The sequence below is a fragment of the Nycticebus coucang genome, chromosome 9 (genome assembly GCF_027406575.1).
Source record: "Nycticebus coucang isolate mNycCou1 chromosome 9, mNycCou1.pri, whole genome shotgun sequence".
Lineage (NCBI taxonomy): Eukaryota > Metazoa > Chordata > Mammalia > Primates > Lorisidae > Nycticebus > Nycticebus coucang.
The window spans coordinates 47,344-71,865 of NC_069788.1; the positions used below are offsets into that span (position 1 = coordinate 47,344).

Sequence of the window (24,522 nt, forward strand, 5' to 3'; positions counted from 1 at the left end):
CCCGTGTAGCTGGGACTACAGGTGCCTGCCACAATGCCCAGCTTTTTTTTTTTTTTTTTTTTTTGGTTGCAGCTGTCATCGTTGTTTGGCAGGCCAGGGCTGGGTTTGAACCCGCCAGCTCCAGTGTATGTGGCTGGCACCCTAGCCACTGAGCTACAGGCACCGAGCCCAGACATTTTCTTGATGGCACAAAAAAAAAAAATGCAATGATAATGAACACCACTCAGCAAGACACCACCACATGTTGACACAAACACAACTGTGAGACACTGATACACTAAGGTTATGAAACCTTGCTGGATTGAAGTGCTGCCAATGTAAGCACATGGTGGCAAGTTCACAAACTTAATTGTCAGTCCTCATAGAATAAGTTCTCCTGTTATGATCCCAAGATGGTTGAAGCACTCCAAGATTTCATATTCCCTGTGGGTAGCATGCAATAAGAAGGAGAAAGTTTCTTTTTCCCAACAATTAGACAAAAATAATGATCCACCTAACACTGTAGACTCTCAGTTCCTCTCAACCTCCAATGATCCTTTCCTCCCCTAGTAATAATGTTGACTATGCCTTTAACAATTCTACTACCTTGAAAATCTCAAATTCCAGCACCTTATTCTCCAGGCCCTCATTTCCTACCATTTCTAGTCTTCCCACTATAGTTCTTCTTTTGCCTTGATAAATTCTTGAAGCCATACACACTATCTCACCATACAGCATTTCTTCACCCAGTTTATATTTATTTGTTCATTATTAAAATCATTTCCTTGGCTCAGCACCCATAGTATAGTGGTTACAGCACCAGCCACATACACTGAAGGTGGTGGGTTCAAACCCAGCCCGGGCCAGCTAAACAACTGCAACAACAAAAAAAATAGCCAAGCATTGTGGCAGATGCCTATAGTCCCAGCTACTACTTGGGAGACTGAGACAAGCAAATCACTTAAGCCCAAGAGTTTGAGGTTGCTGTGATCTGTGACACCATGACACTCTACCAAAGGTGACATAGTTAGACTCTGTCTCAAAATAAATAAATAAATAAAATAAAAAATAAAATCATTTCCTTGTGAAACCCCAACCTTTCTTCCTTCTTAATATTACCTGAAAAATATTTAACCTTAATTAATCCCAATTAATCCAACCTCCTCTATACCTGCACCCCAGAGTCTGAATAGATCTGGAAAAAGAAAGTTCACAACTTCACTTGCATTCAACTCTGGCCATCAGTTTCACAGGCATGCCATACTGCCAGACAATCCTTTTTCACTTCCCTGGTCTGCCTGATTTTCCACTCTGCATAACAAGAATTTCACATATCTTTTGTCTTCAAACCTCCTACACCCACTGACTTTCTATTCTCAACTGATGACCCTGACTCACAATTATTTAAGAAAATACAAATGAGTCAGAACCTTCATTATCTGTACCTGTACCTTCCACTGCCAAGCTGGTGATAGCTGTTGACTGAGGGGTTTGCGGGTGTTTGGGTCTCAAAGTAAGGTGTGGCTCATGCAGGCACTGGATGGAGCAGTACTTTGCCCACTCAGAGAAGACACAGAGCAAGTCCAGCCTTCACAGTGAGTGTATCTCCCCAAGAAGGTGGGAAGGGTGGGTGGTCTTCACATACCTGTCTTGTGCTGTGGGCAAAGGATCCTGTTTCCTTTTCTCATGGAGAAAGTAGCACAGTGGGGTTGACCAGGTGCCATGCAGTGCATGTGCTTTACACAGGGCAGAGAAGTGTGCACCAAATGTGGGGCAGGGAGCAACACCCCTGGCAAGGTATGCCTAGGACAGGCTGTTAGGACCCTGTCTCCATATAAGGAGATGTTCCAGGCTGAGCCTCACTCTTATTGGTTGTGCAGGGGTCAAGAGGCCATGCACCACTGCCTTTCCCAGTAGACACTTGCTCAGATGCTGATATAGTAAATAAAGCCATAAAATTTGGTAGAATCACTAACCTCCTTCAAACTGAAAGTAAAGCTGGGTCCTATGGGGCTTCTAACTTTTACAGAAACTGTCTTATTTTGAGGCAGTGTTCCATCCAGATTACTAGGAGAACCCCAATGCCTAACTCAAGTCAACTAAGAGGTTAAAATAAAGTGAGTCCAGGGAGACTATGAGTGTGCAGATGATAACCATCTGTCTGGATGTCAGTCTTCTCCAGTCCAGCTTTGACCTTCTCTGAATCATTGACATGTACACATAGGAGGGTTGGCAATAACTCAGACTCCACAGTGTTCTGCCAGCAGATAACCAAGGGCTACTCATTGTCCCTCACCACTTCAGCTAGTGAGTTCAGTGAGCCTTACTGGTGTTGGACCACTTGAAGAAGGCCATATTTACTGTGCACCAGAAAGACCACTGCAATGGGAGTAGGACGTAAGAGATTTCAGTGTGGGGTGGCAAGCCCAGCATTGTCCTGACCAGGCCCCTTTCTCCACAGCTGTGGTGACTCTTATCAGTGTTTTCATGTCAGGCAAGGCAAATACTTCTGCAGGAATGAGAGAGGGAAATATTAATATTAATATGCTTGACAGAAGAGGCTTGCCCAAATATGTGTATAGCTACCCAGACTGTCTGTTCATATCCTGAGGCTACAATTTCTATGGGGATCCACTGTCCCCTGCTTAACTCAGAACCTTCAGTCCCAATCATCCAGCCCAGAGTGGAGGGACATGGAATTCACATTCTGAACAACTTTGACATATTCTAAAGTATCACCCACCTATATCGAGGGTTTGGGAGTTCCAGGCACAACCAAGGGAGTCCTATTGCCTCAGTAGTCTGTTACTCCTCATGTTGTCCCCACAGAGCCTCAAAAACAGAGGCCTCTGAGGGCCATCAGGTTTGAAACAGAGACCCTGCTGGTGGTGTCACTGCAGCCTGGACAACAAACCAACCACAGGGAGTGCATTTCACTCGAAAAAAAGAGAAAGAATGGTGTGTACACTGAGGTTGGGATTTCACAGGCGCAACCTAATCAGGCAACTGCCTGGTCCTCTACCCACACCCAAGCTCAATATTTTCCATTGGCATTATAGCACTGTCTCCCTTCTGCTGCAGGACAGCATTTAGGCCCAATGGCTTTTGTCAGGTGAGAGCAGTGTGTGCTAGGCTGTCCTTCCTGACAGTCTTTGTAAGCATTGTTTGAGCCACCCACTTTGCCATTTTCTTATCCCATTTGTTTAAGATAACAGGAGCATAAAAGATCCATATTTTCTTTCTGGTTTGCAAGCTGTTACCACAATTTTCTGTTTCCATATATAAGGGAGACTTTCATGGTCCAATCATTCATTTGTTCATCATTGGACAATTAGGCCATTTATAAACCCCACAAGTCTGCAAATATGTAGCAGAGAGTTGCTGTTGGAGCAACCTGTATGGACATCATTACTGTATAGAGTTTGGTCCATTGGGCAGAGTGTTGTCTGATCCTAGTTAGAAGGTGGCTGTCCTTGAGGCAGAGGGCCAAAGAGGTCCACTGGACTCCATTAGCTTTGGGTTTCAAAGATCTGAGAACCAAGCCACCACCAGCTGGAACATCTTTGAACCTCAAGCCCATGTAGTTAAGAGAGGGAAGGAAGTATCCTTTTCAGGCTAATAGTCCCCTCTGGCAAGGTAGCTGCTTGTTTATGGAATTGGTTAACAACTTGGGGGCCCAAAGCAGGCTCCATCTTGGCCACATCATTTTTATTTAATGATGGAGTTTTGCTGGGTATGCTTTATCTTTTGGGGAGCATGAACACCCATGTAAAGGTGGGTAGCTGAGGTTTGTTGGTTTGTTTGTTTGAGACAGGGTCTCACTATGTTGCCCTCGGTAGAGTGCCGTCGCATCACAGCTCACAGTAATCTCAAACTCTTGGGCTTAAGTGATTCTCTTGCCTCAGCCTCCCAAGTAGCTGGGACTACAGGCACTGGCCACAACACCTGGCTATTTTTGTTGTTATTGTTGTTGTAGTTGTCATTGTTCTTTACTAGGCCTGGATCACGTTCAAACCCACCAGGCCAAGTGTATGTGGCCAGTGCCCTAACCACTGAGCTATGGGCACTGAGCCAGTAGCTGAGGGTTTTAAGGTCACCTACAGAGCTGCAGTGGTCAGGTCCTCTGCTTCTTTGGGACCCAATAGTAGGAGAAGAGTTGCTGTTTGAAGGGGCTGCACCTGGCAATTTATGAATTTAAAACCTGAGGGATCAAAACATCCAAGTTGCTGTCTGTTGTCACAGGCCTTAATCTGTATGGGTGGCAGTCCCTGAGATCTGCAGTTATGACAGGTTCCATTGGCCCTAATGGTACATCCCATGTCATCCCATGTTGTATGACCTTGGCAGCCTGTTTGTATTTGTATTAGGGGCTCCATTTAAAAGTAGGTGGCTGCTGTTTGGGTAATCTTTATTTAAAGAAGCAAAGAAAGATATCCCAATGTAGTATATACTGTCTTTAATGTCCAGATGGGCCCACTGGATGTTGAGCTTCTTTCTCGTTTGTGGGTGCTACCAAGGACAGCAAAGTCTGTTTGACTTCATCAAGAATATACCCCTGGCCTAGTGCAGTGGCTCACGCCTGTAATCCTAGCACTCTGGGAGGCTGAGGCAGGTAGATTGCCTGAAATCACAGGTTCAAGACCAGCCTGAGCCAGATCGAGACCTTGTCACTAAAAATAGCCAGGCATTGTGGCAGGTGCCTATAGTCCCAGCTACTCAGGAGACTGAAGCAAGAGAATCACTTTAGCCCAAGAGTTTGAGGTTGCTGTGAGCTATGATGCCACAGTACTCTACCAAGGATGACAAAGTAAAACTATACACACACCCCTGATTACTGGTAAAGTGGCTCCCAGGATCTGCAATTTTTGAACAGATTTCTGGATCTTATCTGGGTCGAGGTTCCTGCCTGAGTGTACCATAGTACCTATGACCTTATACAGGGCTTGGCCAACTTGCTTCTTAGTCAGGCAAGCAATGAGGATGTTGTTGTCCTCATTTATGAGTGACAAATACATCAGGGGTCACCTGGCTGGCTGCAGATCCAGGCCTTCCTATTGGGGGCATTTTGTGGAGAACTATAGAGAAATATACTGTAGGTCATTCTGTATGAAGACAAATTGGTCCTGATTTTAAATCTAGAGGGCCTTAGCCAGATCAACAATAGTGTTTTAGTCTCCCTTGTGAGCTGACAGCAATGATATCAGGTACTGCAGGAACCAATGGAAGCATTTAATCTTTGGTCATCTGTCATCAAGTCTCCGGGGTCCTGAGGCATTTTTTACAGCCCAAACTGGACTGTTAAGCTATGACCGGGTAACGCATAACACTTGTGCTTGCAGCATCAACAGGGTCCTGTCCTTTTCTCCACCTGGAATGTGGAGAAATATTTTATTGAATAATCTGCTGGGGGCCTGATGCTGTGGCTTAGACCTGTAATTCCAACATTCTGGGAGGCACAGGCAGAGATCCCTTGAGCTCAGGAGTTCAAGACCAGCCTGAGCAAAGGGGAGACCTGTTCTCTACTAAAAATAGAAAAAATATTAGCCGAATGTTGTGGAAGGTACCTGTAGTCCAAACTATTTGAAAGGCTGGGGCAGGAGGATTACTTGAGCCCATGGCTTTGAGGATGCTGTGAGCTATGACCCTGCAGCACTTTAGCCTGGGGCAACAGAGTGAGGGTCTATCTCAAAAAAAAAAAAAAGATGAAGAAGAATAACCTCCTGGGTCTTGTGTAATTCAGGTGCTGTGTAGGAGTGAACAATCCCACTGATATGGCTTAAATCCTTGGGTGTGAATGAGCAAATCCCCAGGGGTGGCAGCAATGCTGCAAGTAGCCAAAATATCAATCCCTGAACTGCTTTCAGCAGGGAGAACCATGAACAGCACCTAAAATGGCCCCAAGGGCCGGACCCAAAAGCACATGCTGATCTGTCTGCACCTATCATTGCAATGATCCCCAATGTTTAGTTTGCCCTGACCCCATCTGAGCCCAGATTAATGCCATTTGGACACTAATACCCAAGAGACCCATAACAGTTCAGATTTGCCTTTTCTTTTGGCAGGAGTATAGGGTCCAGTGGGAACCTGGAGACCTTGTTTTTACCCCCAATCTTTTTTTTTTTTTAAGGGAGTATGGTCAGGATAGGTATCCTCCTCCTAGCCTGACTCATCATACTCACAGTCAAAATTGTCCTTTTAATGCTTCCCTGGGAGAGGCAATACCATGATCACAAAGGTGGTTTTCCCAGAGCAAGGCTCATCCATCGCACTTGAGGTGAGCTGACCTCTGAGGTTTCCTCAGCTGGAGGAAACCCTGTTGCATGATTTGTGGCAGCAGAGACCCTGCCTGCCTTTTTCCTATAACAACAGAAAAAAAATGTTCATAGAGACATAGAGAAGCCATAGTCCTTTTGTCCAGAGACTTGGAGGGATGCTATATAGGATTCTAAACCTTTTCAATCTTACGAACTCTTTTTTTGTTTGTTTTTGTAGCTTGGATTAGGGCCTTAACCTCTAATTTGGTAAGACTGCTCTCTAATACCATTGAAGGAGGTCTTCAGTAGGAATTTCATCATCAATTTTCATTTCATCTATCCTATTTTAACAACCAAATCTTCATTATTCTGTGAGTCTGCTCTATTTTCTCCTTTTTCTTCCTTTTGTCACCCTTTAGAGTCCCTTTCTTTTCCTTGGGGTGTTGCTTCCTGATATCAGGAACTCAGTTCAGCCCAAATAGTTAGAAACCATTAAAACTATTTTGTCTTAACCCCAAAGCCAGAAATTTCAGTGAAGCTTTTCCATTTCATCCCCCATGGTCATTTCAGGGGACAAAATGGGGATATTAGGGTCGTCCAATAAAGAGGGCCCTGTCGTGTGAGAGCTTCCACTGGGTCACCACATTGCTGGGACAGCCCGCAGTCAGGTATACCTGACTTTTACCTGAAGAGCACTCTTCAGGCTTTCTGAATTGTTTTCCAGGGGTCTCAGTCTTAGGGAAGTCCCCATAGTTGGAAATACTGTTCTTAAATTCTTTGCAACCTAGGTGAAGAGCAGCTTTGGCTCATCTCTGTCACTGTCCTATTGGTTGCCCTGTTCAATGCAGGCAAAAAAAAAAAAAGCACTGCAGAATTGCAGAGGTTAGCTGTCCTAAACTGACCCACTTGGCTGAGACATTTGGGTTTGTGACATACCCTCACCAAACAGGTGACTATTCAAGCCTCACAGGACTTCCCTGACTTCTGCCCATATCTGTCTTTAAGGGTTTTTTGTTCTTGTTCTTGTTTGTTTGTTTTTTCTTTTTCTTTTTTTTTTAATATTATTATTATTATTATTTTTTTTTTTGCAGTTTTGGCCAGGGCCGGGGTTGAACCCACCACCCCTTGGTATATGGGGCCGGCACCCTACTCCTTGAGCCACAGGCGTTGACCTCTTTTTTTTTTTTTTTTTTAGATGGACTCTCACTCTGTTACCCTGGCTAGAGTGCCTTATCATCATAGCTCACAGCAAACTCAAACTCCTGGGCTCAAGAGATCCTCCTGCCTCAGCCTCCTGAGTAGCTAGGACTACAGGCACTGGCCACCACACTCCACTAATTTTTCTGTTTTTCCTAATGTCTGAACTGGTCAGACAGTACAGAGGGAGTCTCACTCTTTTTTTTTTTTTTGGCAGTTTTTGGCCAGGGCTAGGTTTGAACCCACCACCTCCGGGATATGGGGCCAGCCCCTTACTCCTTTGAGCCACAGGCACCGCCTGTGAGTTTCACTCTTGATCAAGCTGGTCTCAAAGTTCTGAGCTCAAGGGATCCTCCCTCCTTTGCCTCCCAGAGTGCTAAGATTACAGGCATGAGCCATAGTGCCCGTGGTGTCTTTCAGTTCCTGTGTTTCATTCTCAGGAGGACCTCATTTCAACAGTTTCATTTTCAACACCACCATTGGTGGTTTGGTGATGAATGAAAACAGATTTTAGTTGGGACTTTTAAGTGGCCAGACCAGGAAGAGCTTCCCACGTGTGTCCTTTGGTTTCCCACAGGCATCGTCTGTGAACACTGGGCAGAGGAGTTGGCAGATGAGGTGAGAGTATGCAGGTGGCTGGGAGATGGCATAGTTTTCTTACATTTTTTAGGGCCCACTCTTGCATTTTCAACCTCATTAATTGTGCCAGTTTGTCCCTGTTGACAAGGACATCTTGTGCACCCCCCGCAACAAGCGCCAGGCCAGTGCTTCAGTCGGCCCATCAGCCCTCTAGGAGCTGGCACTGCCCCTGCGTGGCTGGGCCCATGGGCCGGACTCGCTGCGCCAGACTGCAGTAAGCGAGGCCTGTGGCTGCCAACAGCAGCAGCCATCCTGGAAGGTAACCACACTGAGTGGTTTGCAGGTGTTGAGATCACCAAGAAGACATTACTCACACAGGCCTTGGATGGAGCAGCGTTTTGCTCACTGAGAGCAGACCAGTCTCACTGGTGGGTGTGGGCCCCCCAGCCAGCTTAGGGCAGCAGTCTGCTTGCAGTCTATGCAGGCCCTAAAATAAATAAGAAAACTATACTGTCCTTTGTCCTTACTTCTTTCTCTAGCTACTGACCTATTTCTGGCTTCTCACTTTATTTTCACCTTTCACTGACTGTGCTGACACTCATCAGCCATCTTCATGTCACCAACACCAGTGGTTATTTCTGTTAACTTTCTTGATCTTTCAGACAAATTCAACCCAGTTAACCTATTTCTCCCTGAAATTGTTTCTGAGATTTCACACTCTCCAATTTACCCCTCAGGTCTCCTTTGCTGGCTCTTCCTCCAGGGCTCTGGCTGTGCTCTCTTCTCTATTTATATTCTTCCCTTCAGGAGCTCACTCCTGTCACATGTGAAATCCCTTACTCATGCCAATGACACTCAAGCCCTGACCTCTCCTTTGAACTTCAGACTCAAGCATCAAACTGCCTCTTCAACGTTTCCACATACACAAGATATTTTCCTTAATTTGGCTCTTTAACTTTGACATTTCTTGAAGCAGTCTTAAAATTTTCAGTTATCTGTGCTGCCATCAAACCTAGACTTTACTGACCAGTTCAGATGCTAGGAAAAACATTATACTAAGAGACAGAATTATTTAATTCCTTTTTTAAGACTATTTTTTTGTTGTTTTGAAATAAGTTAATTATGTTTACAATAATTAGCTTGGTATTCGTATTTCTCCCAAAAGCTGTAAAAGTGCACTTTTTTCTTATGCATTCATTGTATAATCAGATCCTTATGTGTACTGACTTATGTTTTCAAAAGTTGTCTACTGCAGGATATCTGCACACACTATTGTACTAATTCCAGGCCACTGCCATTGGCCTTGTTTCCTTTTCTCTCTGCACTTATCTTTTTATATGGTTTCAGTCATTCCAGCCACATCAGTGGTTGCCAAATGGTCCTTCTCCAGCCCTGACTTTTCTCAGGCCTATATATCTGATGGTCCACTGGATGCAACAAATGTTCCACCCCAAATTTAGCATAACCAAAACCAAATTATCTTTTTTTCCCTAATCCCAAACCAAACATTCCTATCAATGGAGCTGCCATTCCCTTGGCTCCCTAAGCCCCACTATACTGCCCTCATCCCTCACAGCTCATCATCCCACTCATTATTACTTCCTTCAGCACAGTTCAGTGATGCCCCAGTGACATGAGTTTGGATAAGATAAACTTGAAAACTTTAGATAACTGAGATCTTTTTAAAATTTTTTTTTTGTGGTTTTTTTGGCCGGGACTGGGTTTGAACCCGCCACCTCCGGCATATGGGACCAGCGCCCTACTCCTTGAGCCACAGGCGCCGCCCGATAACTGAGATCTTCATGCCTCACTTTCCTCAATTCTTTTTTTCATTATTATTTATTTATTTATTTTGAGACAGAGTCTCACTATGTCACCCTCAGTAGAGTGTCGTGGCATCACAGCAACCTCAGACTCTTGGGCTCCCAAGTAGCTGAAACTACAGGCACCCACCACAACGCCCGGCTATTTTTTGTTGTTGTTGTTGCAGTTGTCATTGTTTTAGCTGGCCAGGGCCAGGTTTGAACCTGCCACCCTCGGTGCATGTGGCTGGCGCCCTATCAATTGAGCAATGGGCACTGCCACTTTCCTCATTTCTTTTTTTTTTGTAGTTTTTGGCCGGGGCTGGGTTTGAACCTGCCACCTCTGCAATATGGGGTTGGCTCCTTACTCCTTTGAGCCACAGGTACTGCCCCACTTTTCTCATTTCTAATATAAAGTTTAAAATATATAGCAGAATTGTTTTGAAGATCACATTATGAAATGCACATAACAACTCACAAGTCCTCACCATGTTGTTCTCTTCACTGCTTTCCTTTTTCTGTGACCAGTATTACACTGGTATATGTCACAATATCTCATCTTAATGATTGCACTAACTTCTAACTCTGGGGAAAGCTGAATGAATACTTTTTAACTAAACTATAAATTCCTTCGAATTCAAACATTTTTGTGTATTCATATTAGCTTGAAGTACACTGTACACTAGGAGCTCAGTGAATCTTTCTTCAAAACACTGATTAAAATGATGATCTTATCTGGAAATTTGTTACAGAATGAGAATTTACTTTTGTTACAGTGAATTATTCTAGACACTTTTAATTTCAATATTGACCTTTATATGGTTTTTATTAAATCAATTCAAATATTTGGTAGTAATTTGTTGACTCTTTCAGGTGTGGGAGTAATATTGATGGCTTCATCCTTCTGTTCATCTTTCTGGTCATTAAACAGATAAACATCTTGGAAGAGTTGTGTACTGGCTTCATAGTCATTGCTAATATTCACTGGAAGGCAGTCTCCAGTGAGTAAGCAGGCTCTGGACTAATTTCATCTTAGCATTGCATGTATTAGAGTTATTAGTTTATAAGTCAAAAGGAAGAGGGAAGAGTTTTCTTTAATAACTGGATATGTCGGGCGGCGCCTGTGGCTCAGTCCGTAAAGCGTCAGCCCCATACTAAGGTGGCGGGTTCAAACCCAGCCCCGGCTGAACTGCAACCAAAAAATAGCTGGGCGTTGTGGCGGGCACCTGTAGCCCCAGCTACTCGGGAGGCTGAGGCAAGAGAATCGCTTAAGCCCAGGAGTTGGAGGTTGCTGTGAGCTGTGTGATGCCAGGGCACTCTACCGAGGGCCATAAAGTGAGACTCTGTCTCTACAAAAAAAATAATAATAATAACTGGATATGTCACATATGTAGTACCTCCAAGTTTGACAGTGGTTCTCAAACTTCTATATGTATATGAATCACCCTACACCTGTACTGTCCAATACAGCAGCCAGTAACCACATGTGGCAAGTGAGCACTTCAAATATAGACAGACCAAATTGAGATGTGCTTTAACTATTAAATACAGACCAGAATTTAGACTGCATATGAAAAAGAAAGTATTTCAATAATTTTTATATTGTTATATGTTGAAGATATTTTGGTTACATTGGGTCAAGTAAAATATATTACAATTCATTTCATCTGATTCTTTTTCTTTTTAAAAATGTAGGACAGTGCAGTGACTCACACCGGTAATCTGAGCACTTCAAGAGACTGAGATGGGAGGATCACTTGTGGCCAGAAGTTCAAGATCACATCTCTATAAAAAATAAAAAAATTAGCTAGATTTAGTGGTATGTGCCTATACCCCAAATTACTCAGGAGACTAAGGTGGGAGGATCATGTAAGCCTAGGAGTTTGAGGTTATAGTGAGGTATGATTGCATCACTGCACTCTAGCCTTCTGTACACCTAAGGAGACAACAACCAAAGCAAACAGACAACCTACACAGTAGGAAAGGATATTTGCATATTTTGAATCAGACAAAAACTTAACAACTAGGATCTATAAAGAACTTAAATTAATCCACAAGAAAAAAAAAACAATCCCATACATCAATGGGGAAGAGATAAACAGAAACTTCTCTAAAGAAGACAGACAAATGGCTAGCAAACATATGAAAAAATGCTCATCATCCCTAATTATTAGAGAAATCCAAATTAAAACCACCCTGAAATATCATCTAACCCCAGCAAGAATGGCCCATATCACAAAATCTCAAAACTGCAGATGCTGGCGCAGATGTGGAGAGAAAGGAGTACTTTTACACTGCTGGTGGGACTGCAAACTAATACAACCTTTTTGGAAGGAAGTATGGAGAAACCTCAAAGAACCCAACCTTGACCTCCCGTTTGATCCTGCAATCCCATTATTGGTCATCTATCCAGAAGGCAAAAACCCTTTTATTATAAAGACATTTGTACTAGACTGTTTATCGCAGCTCAATTTACAATCAGCCTAAATGCCCCTCAACCCAAGAATGGATTTGCAAGTTGTGGTATACTAATACCATGGCATACTATACCATGGCATACTAATACTATTCAGCCATTTAAAAAAATGGAGATTTTTTACAGCATTTGTATTAACTTGGATGGAGGTGGAACACATTATTCTCAGTGAAGCATTACAGGAATGTAGAAGCATGAATCCTATGTATTCAACTTTGATATGAGGACAATTAAATTAATCCCAAAGTGCTCAGATTACCCATGTGAGTCACTGCACTGTCCTACATATTTAAAAAGAAAAAGAGTTAGATGAAATTAATTCTAATATATTTTACTTGACCCAATGTAACCAAAATATCTTCAATTAATGACATGGTGGGGCATGGGAGAAGGGGAGAGCAGACAGATGAGAAGGAGGGAGGCGGTGAGGGAAAACAAAAGAAAAAAAAGAAAACAAAATAGTGACTAGTTCTCACATCAATTGGGTTTAATTTTTACTAAAGTACATTACTTGAACATTAATTTTTAATTTAACTTGTTAATATGTTGTTTAGGATATTGCATCCTCATTTATAAGTGAAATATGTTTGTAATTTCTCTTTATAGTAATTTTTTTCCAATTTTAATATCAGTTATATCTAGACAAAGTAGAATGATTTTGAAGTATTTCTTCTTTTTCTATTGTCTATAAGACTTGGCATGAGGGTGGCGCCTGTGGCTCAGCAGGTAGAGTGCCGGCCCCATATGCCGAGGGTGGTGGGTTCAAACCCAGCCCTGGCCAAACTGCAACAAAAAAATAGCCGGGCATTGTGGCTGGTGCCTGTAGTCCCAGCTACTTGGGAGGCTGAATCAAGAGAATCGCCTATGCCCAAGGATTTGGAGGTTGCTGTGAGCTGTGTGACACCACGGCACTCTACTGAGGGCGATCAGGTGAGACTCTGTCTCTACAAAAAAAAAAAAAAAGACTTGGCATGATCTGTTTTTTGAAATTAGCTTTTACTTCTATTTATACATATTAGTTGTCTATTTTTGAAACTTTGAAAGAAAAGAAGACGTTAACTGATAACTCCATACTGAACCTCAGAGTCAAAGCATTCTATGATAGACATACTCTTATCTGACAATGTGAATGTTACTTTTTTTGCATTATTATTATTGTTCAATAAAAATTAAATTAAATTAAATGAATAGGGGCGGCACCCGTGGCTCAAGGAGTAGGGTGCTGGTCCCATATGCCGGAGGTGGCGGGTTCAAACCCAGCCCCGGCCAAAAACCAAAAAAAAAAAAAAAAATTAAATGAATAAATAAATAAGTGGCTATTAGCACATTTAAAATTACATATGCACCCTGCATTGACTCTGATGCTTATCTAAAATGTTGATTCTTGGGTCCCACTTTTGGAGATTCTGCTTTGGTAGTTCCAGGTTGGCACCTAGAAATCTGATATTTTTTACCTCATCATATTTCAATTGATAAGTCAAGGTAGGAAATCAGTATTTCATATGGCTTTTTACCAGGTGATTTTGACCGCCTTCAGCACAGCAGTGATTCAAAGATAACAAAGATAATATTAGTTCTCAACTCTTTTTCCTTTTTTTCTTTTTTTAAATTTATTATTGGGAATTCATTGAGGGTACAAGAAACAAGGTTACACTGATTGCATTTGTTAGGTAAAGACCCTCTTATAATTGTGTCTTGCCCCCAAAAGTTGTGACACACACCAAGACCCCACTCCCTCGCTCCTTCCCTCTCTCTGCTCTTCCATTCCCCACCCCTCCCTCCTTCTTTCTCTCTCTGCTCTCCCCTTCCCCCACCCCCACCATGTCATTAATTGTCATTAATTGTCCTCATACCAAAATTGAGTACAAAGGATTCATGCTTCTCCATTCTTGTGATGCTTTACTAAGAATAATGTGTTCCACTTCCATCCAGGTTAATACAAAGGCTGTAAAGTCTCCATTTTTTAATGGCTGAATAGTATTCCATAGTGTACATATACCACAGCTTGTTAATCCATTCCTGGGTTGGTGGGTACTTAGACTGTTTCCACATTTTGGCAATTGTAAATTGAGCTGCGATAAACAGTCCAGTGCAAATGTCCTTATGATAAAAGGATTTTTCTCCTTCTGGATAGATGCTCAGTAATGGGATTGCAGGATCAAATGGGAGGTCTAGCCTGAGTTCTTTGAGGGTTCTCCACACTTCCTCCCAAAAAGGTTGTATTAGTTTGCAGTCCCACCAACATTGTAAAAGTGTCCCTTCTCTCCACATTCACACCAGCAGTTTTGAGATTTTGTGATATGAGCCATTCATGCTGGGGTTAGATGGTATCTCAGGGTGGTTTTTATTTGGATTTCTCTAATAATTAGGGATGATGAGCATATTTTCATATGTTTGTTAGCATCTGTCTTCTTTAGAGAAGGTTCTATTCATCTCTTTTGCCCATTTATATATGGGATTGTTGGCTTTTTTCATGTAGATTAATTTGAGTTCTCTATACATCCTAGTTATCAAGTTTTGATAGTTTGAATCAAGTCTGATTCAAAATATGCAAATATCCTTTCCCATTGTGTAGGTTGTCCATTGGCTTTGGTTGTTGTCTCCTTAGAGGTACAGAAGCTTTACAGTTTAATTAAGTCCCATTTGTTTATTTTTATTGTTGTTGCAATTGCCATGGCAGTCTTCTTCATGAAGTCTTTCCCCAGGCCAATATCTTCCAGTGTTTTTCCTATGCTTTCTTTGAGGATTTTTATCATTTCATGCCTTAAATTTAAGTCCTTTATCCATCTTGAATCAATTTTTATGAGTGGAGAAAGGTGTGGGTCCAGTTTCAGTCTTTTACATGTGGATATCTACTTCTCCCAGCACCATTTATTGAATAAGGAGTCTTTCCCCCAAGGTATGTTCTTTTTTGGTTTATTGAAGATTAGTTGGTTGTAAGATGTTAGTTTCATTTCCTGGTTTTATATTTGATTCCAAATGTCTATGTCTCTGTTTTTGTGCCAGTGCCATGCTGTCTTGACCACTATGGCCTTGTAGTACAGTGTAAAATCTAGTATGGTGATGCCCCCAGCTTTGTTTTTGTTACTAGAACTGCCTTAGCTATGTGGAGTATTTTATGGTTCCATACAAAATGCAGAATTATTTTTTCCAAATTTTGAAAGTATGATGTTGGTATCTTAATGGGGATGGCATTGAATAGGTAGATTGCTTTGGGAAGTATAGACATTTTAACAATGTTGATTCTTCCCAGCCATGAGGATGGTATGTTCTTCCATTTGTTAATGTCCTCTGCTGTTTCCTTTTTTAGGACTCCATAATTTTCTTTATAGAGGTCCATCACCTCCTTTGTTAGGTATATTCTTAGGTATTTCATTTTCTTTGAAGCTATGGTGAAGGGAGTTATGTACTTAATTAGCCTCTCGTCCTTAATTAGCCTCTCATCTTGACTGTTACTGGCGTATACAAAGACTACTAACTTGTGGATATTGATTTTATATCCTGAGACATTACTGTATTTTTTTGATGACTTCCAGGAGTCTTGTGGTTGAGTCTTTGGGGTTCTCTAAGTATAAGATCATATCATCACCAAAGAGGGAGAGTTTGACCTCCTCTGCTCCCATTTGGATGCCCTTCATTTTCTTGTCTTGCCTAATTGTATTGGCTATAACTTACAGCACTATGTTGAATAGTAATGGTGACAGAGGACAACCTTGTCTGGTTCCAGTTCTAAGAGGAAAAGCTTTCAGTTTTACTCCATTCAGTAAAATACTAGCTGTGGGTTTGTCATAGACAGCTTCAATCAGTTTCAGAAATGTGCCACATATGCCTATACTCTACTAATTAGAAGAGGATGCTGGATTTTATCGAATGCTTTTTCTGCATCTATTGAGAAGATCATATGGTCTTTGTTTTTGCTTCTATTAATACAGTGGATAATGCTCATGGACTTGCATATGTTAAACCAGCCTTGCATCCCTGGGATGAAACCTACTTGATTATGATGTTTGACTTTTTTGATGATAAGCTTTTTTTTTATTGGCTAGGATTTTGTTGAGAATTTTTGCATCTATAATCGTTAGTGAAATTGGTCTAAAATTCTCCTTTTTAGTTGGGTCTATTCCTGGTTTCGGTATCAGGGTGATGTTTGCTATGTAGAACATGTTGGGGAAGATTTCTTCCTCCTCAATTTTTCAGAATAATTTCTGCAGTATGAGAATAAGTTCTTCCTTGAAGGTTTGATAGAATTCTAGTGTGAAGCCATCCAGACTAGGGCATTTTTTTTGTTGGAAGCTTTTTTATTGATTCTTTAATCTCAGTGCTTGAAATTGGCCTGTTCAGGAGCTCTATTTCTTCCTTGCTAAGTCTAGGGAGAGAGTTTGATTCCAAATATTGATCCATTTCCTTCACATTGTCAAATTTCTGGGCATAGAGTTTCTGGTAGTATTCAGAGATGATCTCTTGTATCTCTGTGGCATCAGTTGTAATTTCCCCTTTATCATTTCTGATTGAAGTTACTAGAGATTTTACTTTTCTATTTCTAGTTAGTCTGGCAGAAGGTTTATCTATTTTATTTATTTTTCAAAAAAACAAATTCCTTGTTTCATTAATTTTCTGAATGATTCTTTTGTTTTCAATTTCATTAATCTCTTATTTAATTTTGGATATTTCTTTTCTTCTGCTGGGTTTAGGCTTAGATTGTTCTTCTTTTTCCAATTCCATAAGATGGCTTGTGAGTTTATTGATGTTCTCTCTTTCTGTTTTTTGAATGTGAGCGTCTTGGCAAAGTAACTGGGAAAATTCCAGGAGGGCTATGTCAACTAATGAGATGAAAATGTGTCAAATATTCTATGAAACAAGTGTATGGTGCCCCATGATCATATTGATGTACACAGCTATGATTTAATAAAAAAAATAAAAAATTAAAAAATAAATAAATTTTAAAAAAACTGCCTTTGCAGTTTCCCACAGGTTTTTGTAGCTTGTATCTTCATTTTTGTTATGCTCAAGGAAGTTAATGATTTCCTCTTTTATCTCTTCCTGCACCCAACTGTCATTCAGCATAAGGTTGTTTAATTTCCATGCCTTTCTGTGGGGTTGAACATTTTTGTTGGAGTTGAGTTCCAACTTTAGTACCCTGTGATCTGAGAAGACACAAGGTAAAATTTCAATTCTTTTGATTCTGTTCAGGTTTTTTTTGTGTCCTAGGATCTGATCAATTGTGGAGAATGTCCCATGGGGCAATGAGAAGAATGTATATTCTTTATCTTTGGGATGGAGTGTTCTATATGTGTCTATCAAGCACAGTTGTTCTAGGGTCTCATTTAAGTCCTTTATATCTTTGTTTAATTTCTGTTTAGAGGATCTGTCCAGCTCTGTAGAGGAGTGTTAAAGTCCCCTGTTATTATGGTATTATAGCATATCATATTGCTCAGACTGAGTAAGGTCTGTTTCAAGAATCTGGGAGCAGGTGGAGAGCAAGATGGCGGCCCAGTAACAGCTTCCTTGCATCTGGGCACCGTGAGTCTGAGGAGATAGGACTCCAGGCATCTCTGGCTGGTGGGATCTGCCTATCATCACCCCTGTGAGGATACAGAGAATCAGAGAGAGACTTCTGGACCCCAAGAGGAGGACTAAAACAGTGGAAAAACGGCAAGTGGTCACGTGTGTTCAATCGGTCTAAACCCGCCCGCAACTGTAAGTTCAGTAACAGCGAGACTACAAACCAGAAAGGCCTTACCTGTGAACTGTTTTGGTGTCTTTGGACTTGGCACTCAGTTGAACTGCCTTGGGGAGAGCCTGAGCAGGAATGCGGAGAATTTTGGCTGTTGTCTAGGGCCCCAGTCTGAGCCGCTGAGCCAGACGGAGCGAATAGTGTTTGGCTGTGGGCCACAGGGAGCCATTGTGAGCAAGCTGTGCCCTCAGGGTTGCAGAGCTAGAATCAGCTGGGAGCTGGTAACCCAGCGACCGAGTAGCCTAAGGGTGGGGTCTGAGCTGCCTTGCAGCCCTAACCCTCAGGGGCAGAGTGAGACTGGTTTGGGCACACTGGGTAAGTGGAAAGCCACTTCAGCAGTGATTCCAGCGACAAGCACTTTCCTGAGAAAGCTTCTGCTCAGCAAGTTTAAGTTCAAAGTGCCTTTTAAGTGGGCTGAAGAGAGATTTAGGGTGTCTACCTGCTGGGGTTTGAGAAATCAGCAGCCTCCAGTCATATCAGAACGGTGATTAACATCTCATACCCCAGAAGACCACGTGTTGCCCAGAAAATATTCAACAACATATACATACTGCTTTGTTTTTGGGTGTGTTTTTTTTTTGGGGGGGTGGGTTTGGTTGTTTTTTTGTTTGTTTGTTTATTTTGATGTTGTTGATGTTGTTTTGTTTTTTAATTTCAACCTTTTCCATACAGATCTTTTTTCTTTCTCAATTTTTCTAGTTTAATTATAATTTTCCATTGCTGCCTTGTTTAATAACTAGAACTTCATTTTTGCTAGTATTTCTACCGCTATTATTTGTTTTTTCACCCAATATTATCCCGTAAAGTTTGCTTGTTTTGGTTTGATTTATAGCATTTTTGTCTTTCCTCTCTACTTGGTGGAGGTGGGGTACTGTGTCAGATCAGGTTAGCAAAAAGCTGCTGACCTCAAGGGAACCACCCAACTGGGCACCCCCAGAAGGTGGGGGTTTTTTAAGGTTGTGTCAAAGTACCCTACTGTACACCTATATTGCTCTGTCTCCCTCTTTCTGTGCCTCTCTTCTTTTTGTCAATATTCCTTTTACCCACCCCCTCTCCTTTCTCTATTTTTTTTTCTTTTCACTCAGTCCTCCTTTCTTTCATCCCTTTCTTGCTCTTCAACCTTCTCACCCTTCTGGTCCTGTACCAAAAGGACTCATCTAACCCTTAGTCCACAGGCATGAGAACTTAAAGAGCAGGAGGAAGTGAAAGGAAAATTAGGGCAAGGAAACAGATAAAAGAAATCACTCATGAGGAAGAATCAGCAGACAACTCCAGGCAACATGAAGAACCAGTCCAGAATAACCCCTCCAAGGGACCATGAGGTAGCTACTGCAGAGGATTCCACATATAAAGAAATGTTAGGGGCGGTGCCTGTGGCTCAGTTGGTAGGGCGCCGGCCCCATATACCGAGGGTGGCGGGTTCAAACCCGGCCCTGGCCAAACTGCAACCAAAAAATAGCTGGGTGTTGTGGCGGGCGCCTGTAGTCCCAGCTACTCGGGAGGCTGAGGCAAGAGAATCGCTTAGGCCCGGGAGTTGGAGGTTGCTGTGAGCTGTGTGAGGCCACGGCACTCTGCTGAGGGCCATAAAGTGAGACTCTGTCTCTACAAAAAAAGAAAAAAAAAAAAAAAGAAATGTTAGGAATGACAGAAAGGGAATTTAGAATACACATGATGAAAACAATGAAATAAATGATGGAAACAATGAAGGAAACTGCTAATAAAGTGGAAAATAACCAAAAGTAAATCCAAAAACAGAATCAAATAAGAGATGAACCATATGAAGAATATAAAAAGGATATAGCAGAGCTGAAGGAAATGAAACAGTCAATTAGGGAACTTAAAGATGCAATGGAAAGTATCAGCAACAGGTTAGACCATGCAGAAGAAAGAATTTCAGAGGTAGAAGACAAAGATCTTGAGATAACTCTGATAGTAAAAGAGGCAGAAAAGAAGAGAGAGAAAGCAGAACATTCACTGTCAGAATTATGGGACTTTATGAAGCGTTCCAACATACGAGTTATAGGAATCCCAGAAGGGGAAGAAGAATGCTCCAGAGGAATGGAAGCCATACTAGAGAATATTATAAAAGAAAATTTCCCAAACATCACCAAAGATTCTGACACACTGCTTTCAGAGGGCTATTGGACCCCGGGTCGCCTCAACTCTAACCGAGCTTCTCCAAGACACATTGTGATGAACCTGTCCAAAGTCAAGACAAAAGAAAAGATTCTGCAAGCAGCCAGGAGTAAGCGACCTACAGAGGCAAATCCATCAGAGTGACCACAGACTTCTCTAATGAAACTTTCCAAGCAAGAAGACAATGGTCATCTACCTTTAATCTACTTAAACAGAACAATTTCCAGCCCAGAATTCTGTACCCTGCTAAGCTAAGCTTAAAAATTGACGGAGAAATCAAATCATTTACGGATATACAAACATGGAGAAAATTCGCCACAATAAGACCAGCTTTACAGGAAATACTTCAACCTGTTCTGCACACTGACCACCACAATGGATCAGCAGCAAAGTAAGAACTCAGAAATTAAAGGACAGAACCTAACCTCCATACTGATGCAAAAGATAAAACTAAGCAATGGACTCTCACAAAATAAGATGAATAGAATACTACCACACTTATCAATTATCTCAATAAATGTTAAGGCTTGAATTCCCCACTGAAGAGACATAGATTGGTTGACTGGATTAAAAAACACAAGCCATCCATTTGCTGTCTGCAAGAAACACACCTGGCTTCAAAAGACAAATTAAAGATCCGAGTCAAGGGTTGGAAGGCAATTTTTCACGCAAATGACATTCAGAAGAAAAGAGGAGTTCCACTCTTATTTTCAGATTCATGTGGATTTAAAGCAACTAAAGTCAAAAAAGACAAAGATGGTCACTTTATATTGGTCAAGGGAAAAATACAACAAGAAGATGTTTCAATTCTAAATATTTATGCACCCAATTTAAATGCTACCAGATTCTTGAAACAGATCTTACTCAGTCTGAGCAATATTATGTGCTATAATACCATTATAACAGGGGACTTTAACACTCCTCTTACAGAGCTGGACAGATCCTCTAAACACAAATTAAACAAAGATATAAGAGATTTAAATGAGACCCTAGAACAACTGTGCTTGATAGACGCATATAGAACACTCCATCCCAAAGATAAAGAATATACATTCTTCTCATCACCCCATGGAACATTCTCCAAAATTGATCATATCCTGGGACACAAAACAAATATCAACAGAATCAAAAGAATTGAAATTTTACCTTGTATCTTCTCAGACCATAAGGCACTAAAGGTGGAACTCAACTCTAACAAAAAAGCTCGACCCTACACAAAGCATGGAAATTAAACAATCTTCTGTTGAATAACAGATGGGTGCAGGAAGAAATAAAACAGGAAATCATTAACTTCCTTGAGCATAACAAAAATGAAGACACAAGCTACCAAAACGTGTGGGATACTGCAAAAGCAGTTTTGAGAGGAAAATTCATCACTTTAGATGCCTACATTCGAAAAACAGAAAGAGAGCACATCAACAATCTCACAAGCCATCTTATGGAATTGGAAAAAGAAGAACAATCTAATCCTAAATTCAGTAGAAGAAAAGAAATCTCCAAAATCAAATCAGAGATCAATGAAATTGAAAACAAAAGAATCATTCAGAAAATTAATGAAACAAGAAGTTGGTTTTTTGAAAAAATAAATAAAATACATAAACCATTGGCCAGACTAATGAGTATTCATCTCTGAATACTACTAGAAACTCTATGCCCAGAAATTTGACAATGTGAAGGAAATGGATCAATATTTGGAATCACACCCTCTCCCTAGACTTACCCAGGAAGAAATAGAGCTCCTGAACAGACCCATTTCAAGCACTGAGATCAAAGAAACAATAAAAAATCTTCCAACCAAAAAATGCCCTGGTCCAGATGGCTTCACACCAGAATTCTATCAAACCTTCAAGAAAGAGCTTATTCCTGTACTGCAGAAATTATTCCAAAAAATTGAGAAAAAAGGAATCCTCCCCAAGCTGGTTTCACAAACAAAAATGGACAAAAAGTCCCAAATGGGACCCAACCGAATACAAACATTAAAAAGAAGGCAACAGTTGAGGATCAAAGGAAACAACTGGAAGAATGGCAGAAATCTAAGGGAAAAATCTATAAACGGCCTCCAAAATGGAATTTAAGACAAAAAGAAAAATAATAGAAGAAATGAATAGTTCATTCTGGAAGAGGATTGAAAAAGAAAAGGGAGAAAGGAAAGCACAACTTGAATTTTCCAGTAAAATTAACAACACTCTTACAGAATGTCTGAAGCTCATTGAAGTGGGTAATTCTCTAATGAAATACATACCATACTGTCCAGCATTCCTGAGGCTGAAAATTTTGCTAAATTTTGGATCTGCAAAGCAAAGTTGTTGGCAAGTAAAGGCACCTTTGATGTTATTGGCTTGTATGAAGAGGCCATTAAAAATGGAGCAACACCAATACAAGAGTTGCGAGACATTATTGTTAATATTTTGCAAGATCCAAACAGAACCACAGAAGCTGCTGAAACTAATATGACATCAATGGAAGAACTGACCAAGAACATGGAATCTATAAAGTCTTGTCTCTCTCCAAAAAAGAAGGAATAGGTTGCAGCAACACCCCATATAACCAAGGCAGAACAAGATAATCATCCTGGTATCAAATTACAGATTGCTTCAATCCCTAGACTAAAAGGGATGCCAGAAGTGCAAGACATGAACCTTATTACTCCTGTTGGGTATTGGGAAAGGATCGAGTGAGCAGTGTCCCACTACCTGGAAATGCTTCAGGAACATGATTTAGTAGTGGCTTCTCTTGATGAGCTATTAGAAGTAGAAGAAACAGAGTGTTTTATATTCCATAGAAATGAGGCTTTGCCTGTAACATTAGGGTTTCAAGTTCTCAAATCATAATTTCTGAATGCTTTTTTTTTAAGTGTTTCAGCACCTTCATGAGACAAGAAATTCCCTTGTCGGCTCAGTGCCTGTGTCTCAAGCAGCTAAGGCTCCAGCCACATACACCTGAGCTGGGGGGTTGGCATCCAGCTGGGGCCTGCCAAACAACAATGATGGCTGCAACCAAAAAATAGCCAGGCATTGTGGCGGGCGCCTGTATTCCCAGCTACTTGGGAGGTAGAGGTGGGAGAATCGCTTGAGCCCAGGATTTGGAGGTTGCTGTGAGCTGTGATGCCATGTCATTCTACCCAGGACACAGCTTGAGGCTCTATCTCAAAAAAAAAAGAGGGTGGAGACAAGATGGCTCACTGAAGCCAGCTTTCCATAGAGGCTCCCGTCCAGAACAAGAGTTAAAGGACAGAAATTTAGCAAGTATCCTGGTGGATTAGAGCTGCACCAAGAGAAAAGGTTGAAGAATGCACATCAACCCCACTGAGGCGAGCTGCAACCCCAAGGATACAAACAAAAGGTACAAAATCCATCACCAAGCAGACGGAAGTCCCCTCCCCCATGAGAACGGCTCGGAGTGCCCCACAAACAAACGAGCAGAGTTCAAAGGTTCTCCCACTACACTCCACGGGAGAGACCCTCTAAAAACTGGACCTATCTCCCCTACTAGGGTGCCACGATATTCTCCTGCCAGGCGTAAAACTGCATACAACTGTATATATTCTCTACCTGCAATTCTGAGCTCTCAGCACTCCTCTCCACTCTCACTCTGAGGTCAGGAGGCCTATCTCCCAGGAGTCCAGAGTCTTGGGTGATTTCTCGAGGGGTGTTGACAGGGCCTAGACTGCAGCTGGTCAGTGCTGATTCTGTGGCACAGGAGTGAGAAGAGGACTGTTGGCTGAGAGGGACCCACACCAGAACTGCAGTGCCCCAAGGCACAGAGTAGCAGCCGTTTTTGGCAACAATAGGGCTCACCCCCAGATATTCTGAAGCCACACCCCCTGTCTCCCTAGGCAACAAGAGGAGGCCAGGCATCTTCTCAGGTGGCAACCACTGTGGAACAGATCTGGGATGAAAAAGCAGGCCTCATGAGTAAAGGATTTGCCTCAGGCGGTACCAGCCTGGGTGAAGCACAGGGACTAGAAACCCAAGCACAGAGCCAGGAAGTTCCCAGGGTGGGGCTGACCCAGAGGACTGCTTTACTGAGCCTAAGATGCACCCGGCACTCAGAGGATCTTCAGCCTATAGACGAAGGAAGGCAAGAGGATAGAACTGACAGCTAACCAAATACAAACCTGCAGGAGCAAATATGAGGTGCAGTATCTGGGAAATCAAAACGGCTTCTCTTCTGCAGGGGAATTTAGCAGGGAGAGAAACAAATCCCTGCAAAGTTGTTCTGTTCTGTTCTGTCAGTAACATCAATCAGGGGTGGGGCTGGAACCAAGTGAACACTCCCCAGCCTCCATCAAGCACCCAAGGTTGTCAGGCCTCACCTCTCCCCTGCTGGCTCCAGGCAGAGCACAGTGGCCTGGCTGAGCAGAAA

At 41.9% G+C, this 24,522-nt stretch overlaps 1 non-coding gene and 1 pseudogene across 1 annotated transcript; both read left to right on the forward strand.

Moving 5' to 3' along the window:
- The first annotated feature begins 1,519 nt into the window (after nucleotides 1–1,519).
- On the forward strand, nucleotides 1,520–22,988 carry LOC128593841 (cytoskeleton-associated protein 2-like; annotated as a pseudogene).
- Nucleotides 6,178–6,336, forward strand: LOC128595283 (U1 spliceosomal RNA). Its single transcript, XR_008382913.1, has one exon. It is a non-coding gene; the product is annotated as a U1 spliceosomal RNA (small nuclear RNA).
- Nucleotides 22,989–24,522: the final 1,534 nt, after the last annotated feature.